The sequence below is a fragment of the Chionomys nivalis genome, chromosome 7 (assembly GCF_950005125.1).
Source record: "Chionomys nivalis chromosome 7, mChiNiv1.1, whole genome shotgun sequence".
NCBI lineage: Eukaryota > Metazoa > Chordata > Mammalia > Rodentia > Cricetidae > Chionomys > Chionomys nivalis.
In genome coordinates, this window is record NC_080092.1 from 10146538 (window position 1) to 10151631 (window position 5094).

The window sequence follows — 5094 nt, forward strand, 5'->3', positions numbered from 1 at the left end:
TTTGTTTCCACAGAGGATGGAAATCTGTGGATTCATTTCCGGCTAATACGGTTTGACCAAACAAGACTCCCTGAAGCAATGGCCCAGATGGTCCAATGTCCATGACATCTTCAGGACTGCTAGCTGAGATGGACCTACCATACAGGATACTCCATAAAAGACCTGATTAACAGTGCTCCAATCAGCAGGAAGTAGGAGAACAACGCCTATATTCCCTAAATGTTTGTAAATGTTTGTTTACATTTAAAGGGGGATATGCTATGGAGATGAATTCTTTGCATTGGTATGGATCTTGGTTTACTGATACAAATTTAAGGTCAATTTTGTTATATGTATATTTCTACTCTTGATTATCTTGTGCAGCTCATTTAAAAATGTAATGTAGTTTAAAAAACACAGATTAATAGTCATTTGTAAATTTATAATAGTCAAACTTATAATCATGTTAGTTAGGTTTTCTAGATGTATAGAGATATATTTCAGATGGATAGGTATTCTTCAAACCTTTCAAAGACTTAACAGAATATGGTATTTGAACTGTTTTAAGAATTTAGGACTTTTCATGACAATAAGACACATCTGCTCCTGGCAGCACAATCTACTTTCAAGAGGAAGATGGACATTAAAGAGGCTCCTTAAGGAGTTTGTTAACCATTTGGGCAAAAAAACCTGCTCTTGCCTGGACTGCTTGATTGGTATGCTGTATGAAGTGAACATGCAGGACCCACAGAAAAATGACTGCTGAAGTTGCCTAAAGAAGGTGAGACAGTCCTGCGGGGCTCCTGCTTCATAGAAGAGACTGCCAGTCATTCTGCAGGACACAGAAAAAAGTGACTGCCAAATTACCACTACAGGCAGGACTGTCTTTGAAGTTTCCTGCTTCATGTAAAAGTCTGCCAGCCTGTAGGCTGAAGATAAATGCCCCAACGTTACAGAACTTTGGATGCTTTTTCGTGGTGCCTCCTAGGTGGTCAGCTGTGCAAAGATGAAGCAGAATATCTCCTTCCCTGCTACCGGTTGTCAGAAAGTCATCAAAGTGGATGATGAACGCAAGTGTCAGACGTTCTATGAGAAGAGCATGGCCACAGAAGTGGCTGCCGGTGCTCTGGGTGAAGAGTGGAAGGATTATGTGGTCTGAATCAGTGGTGGCAATGACAAACAAGATTTTCCCATGAAACAAGGTATCTTAACCCATGGCAGAGTGTGCCTGCTGTTGAGTAAGGGGCATTCTTGTTATAGACCAAGAAGAACTGGAGAGAGGAAGCTCAACTCTGTCTGAAGATGTATTGTGGATGCCAATCTGAGTGTTCTCAACTTGGTCATTGTAAAAAATGGAGAGAAGGATATTCCTGGACTGACAGATACTACTGTGTCTCGCTGGTTGGAACCTAAAAGAGCTAGCAGAATCCGAAAGCTTTTTGATCTTTCTAAAGAATGTCCGCCAGTACATTGTCAGAAAGCCTTTAAACAAAGAAGGTAAGAAGCCCAGGACCAAGGCACCCAAGATTCAGGGTTTTATGACTCCACATGTCCTGTAACACAAACACCAGCATATTGCTCTGAAAAAGCAATGAACAAAGAAAAACAAGGAGGAAGCTGCAGAATATGCTAAGCTTTTGGCCAAGAGAATGAAGGAAGCCAAAGAAAAGTGCCAGGAACAGATTGCCAAGAGGCGAAGGCTGTCTGCCCTGAGAGCTTCTACTTCTAAGTCTGAGTCCAGTCAAAAATAAGTCTATAAGGGTAACAAATAAATGATCAGACCTTGAAAAGAAAAACAAACAAACAAAAAAAGAACTTTGGATGAATGTCCAGGCAGCAAGATATCTCTGTCAATTCTAGAGTTTTGGAAGTTGCTCACAATGCACTTCCTGTTAACTTAGGTAACATATCCTTCTGGGGTCTTTGATGGAGTTGAAACACAGATAGTTATAGTTATCCTTTTCCTTAGTTATGATAAAAGATAGTTCCTAGAGCATGCAGAGGATTGAGGGTCACTATTCTGTGAGTTTACCCCCAGATAAATGAACCATTTGTATATTCCACTCTGGGCTAGTGTGGAACTATTTTAAATTGCAGCAGATCTGTGTTCAGTTCTTTGTGGACTATTCCTGGGAGTGGAACTGCAGGGTTCTTGAGTTTATGATCAATTTTTCGTTTGTTTGAGATAGGGTCTCACTATGCAATGTCAGCTGGCCTAGAATATACTAATCATATGACCACCACACCCCTTGTGATTAATCTTTTAAGGAACATTTGCCTTTTGATAGGCACTTCAAAAGTCTTATTTATTCCTTCTTTTTTGTGTGTGGCTTTTTGAGACACGGTTTCTCTGTGTAACAGCCCTGACTGTCCTGCAACTCACTCTGTAGACCAATCTGGCCTCAAACTCCCAGAGATCCGCCTGCCTCCTTCTCGCGAGTGCTGGGATTAAAGGCGTGCGCCACCACTGCCGAGCATCTTTATTTGTTGTTTTTCAGACAGTGTTTTTCTATGTGGCACAAATCAGTCTTAAACTCATGGCAATCCTGCCTCAGCCTCCCGAGTGCTGGGATTATTTGTCACACTTAGCTTTCTCAAAGTACTGTCATTTTCAAAATAATGACATCCCAGTCTTCCTGGCTGGACTGTGTGTACTTTGAGAACAGAGACTGGCCTCACTCCTTTGTGTATTTCCAGGACTATAATGCCTTGCTTGACTGAATGAGTAAATGAATACATGTTCTACATCATGGCTATCCCCTATATTGGCCACAAACCACATGTGGTAGCTCCTGAAAAGTAGCTGGTCTAAATTTAGGTGTGTTGAAAGAATAAAACAAGGCATAGATTTCAAAGGCACTACGAAGAAAAATAAAATGTTTCACTTATATTTTTATATTGATTAAATGTTGAAGCAATAATTTAACCCAGTATACTTAAAACAGTATATGGTATTATCAAAATTAATTTTTATCAAACCCTGTTTAAAAAATCAAAAAAATCTCTTATTATGCTAATTCTTTCAATTAAAAAAATGTTCGTGTGTGTTGCTAGGGATGAGCCTGGGGGCCTAAGGATGATAGGCAAGTGTTCTACCACTAAGCTCCATCCCTAGTCAGAGGTTTCTGGGGCCAGAGTGTGGCTATGTGGCCTCGCCTGGCCTAGAATTAATATATCCCTGCCTCAGACTCTAGTGCTTGGACTACAAGCATGCACCATTGAACCTAGCTTTTTTTTTTAATTGTTTGATACAGGGTTTCTCTGTGTAGGCCTGGATATCTTGTCACTCACTCTATAGACCAGGCTGGCCTCAAACCAGAGATCTACCTGCCTCTGCCTTCCTAGTGCTTGAATTAGAGGCATGCGCCACTGCACCTGGGTGGTGTGCCCATCTCTTTAATGCATGGGAAACTGAAAAAAATTGTATTATTTTTTAAAAGTTTAAATTATTTACTTTTGTGTGGAAGCAGAAGTGCCATGGTCCTCCTGTGGAGGTCAGAGAACATCTCTCCATTGTGTGGGTCCTGAGGATTGAACTCAGGTGTCAGGATACAGAGCAATTATTTCTACCTAGTAATCCATCTCATTCTGCTATATTATTATTATTATTTTTATTTATTTATTTTTTTTTTTTGGTTTTTCGAGACAGGGTTTCTCTGTGGCTTTGGAGCCTGTCTTGGAACTAGCTCTTGTAGACCAGAAGGAATCTGATCCCATTTGAGATGGTTGTGAGCCACCATGTGGTTGTTGGGAATTGAACTCAGAACCTATGAAAGAGCAGTCAGTGCTCTAACTACTGAGCCACCTCTCCAGCCCAATATTGTGCGTCCTAAGAAGTTTTCATTTTTTTTTTTTTTTTGGTTTTTTGAGACAGGGTTTCTCTGTGGCTTTGGAGCCTGTCCTAGAACTAGCTCTTGTAGACCAGGCTAGTCTCGAACTCACAGAGATTCACCTGCCTCTGCCTCCCAAGTGCTGGGATTAAAGGCGTGCGCCACCACCGCCCGGCTCATATTTTTTTTAAGATTTATTTATTACATGTTCTTCCTGCATGTTTCCCTAGGGGCCAGAAGAGGGCACCAGATCTCATTATAGAAGGTTGTGAGCCATCATGTGGGTGCTGGTAATTGAACTCAGGACCTTTGGAAGAGCAGCGATTGCTCTTAACCACTGAGTTATCTCTTCAGCGTTTAATTATTTATTCTTCTTTTATATGTATTGGTGTTTTGTTTGCATCTATGTCTGTATGAGGGCATCAGATCATCCCCTGGAACTGAGTTGTAGATAGTTGTGAACTCACACATGGGTGCTGGGAACTGAACCCCCATCCTCTGGAAGAGCAGCCAGAGCTCTTAACTGCTGAGTCATCTCTTCAGCCCCCTATTTTTATTATTTTTAATTGTGTGTAGGGTATGTGCATGCAAATAAAAGGACCAGTGGAGGCCAGCAGTGTAAGATCCTCTGGAGCTGGAGTTACAAGCAGTTGTATGTAAGCCACCTGATATGGATGCTAGGACTTGAACTTTGGTCCTCTATAAGAGCATTATATTTTCTTAATTGCTGAGCCATCTCTCTATGCCCTATAATGCTAGAATTATCAGAAATTTTTAAATTGCATTACGTGCTTGCCTTCCAGCTTCTGGAATGCCACTCTTGGTCTAAACCATTCTTTCCACATTAGTCAGGAGTCAGTGAAGTCAAATCATATATAGTCAAATACCATTATTTAAGGTAGCTATATTCTATGATGTTGCTACAAATAATTAGTAAGTGCTGAACTATTGCTTCTAGGAGAAATATAGGACTAGGATTCTGTGAGCCTCTGGTTACAATATCTTTTTTTCTTTGTCAACTAATCAGTATACAACTTTGGTTTTTGAGTGTTTATGTTTATTTGTTTTTGCTTTTCAGACAGGGTTTTTCTGTGTAGCCCTGGCTTTTCTGGACCAGGTCTATAGGCCAGGCTGTCCTTGAACTCACAGAGATCCACAGGTATCTGCCTCCTGAATACTGGGATTAAAGGTGTGGGCCATCACCACTCAGCAGAATGTTCATGTTTAAAGATACCTTATTTAACATATATTATTGGTTCTGTTTAATTAAACTTAAAGCCAAGCC

General features: G+C 40.7%; 1 pseudogene; it reads left to right on the top strand.

Moving 5' to 3' along the window:
* The first annotated feature begins 985 nt into the window (after window positions 1–985).
* Window positions 986–1730, top strand: LOC130878086 (40S ribosomal protein S6-like; annotated as a pseudogene).
* The last annotated feature ends 3364 nt before the right edge of the window (window positions 1731–5094 follow it).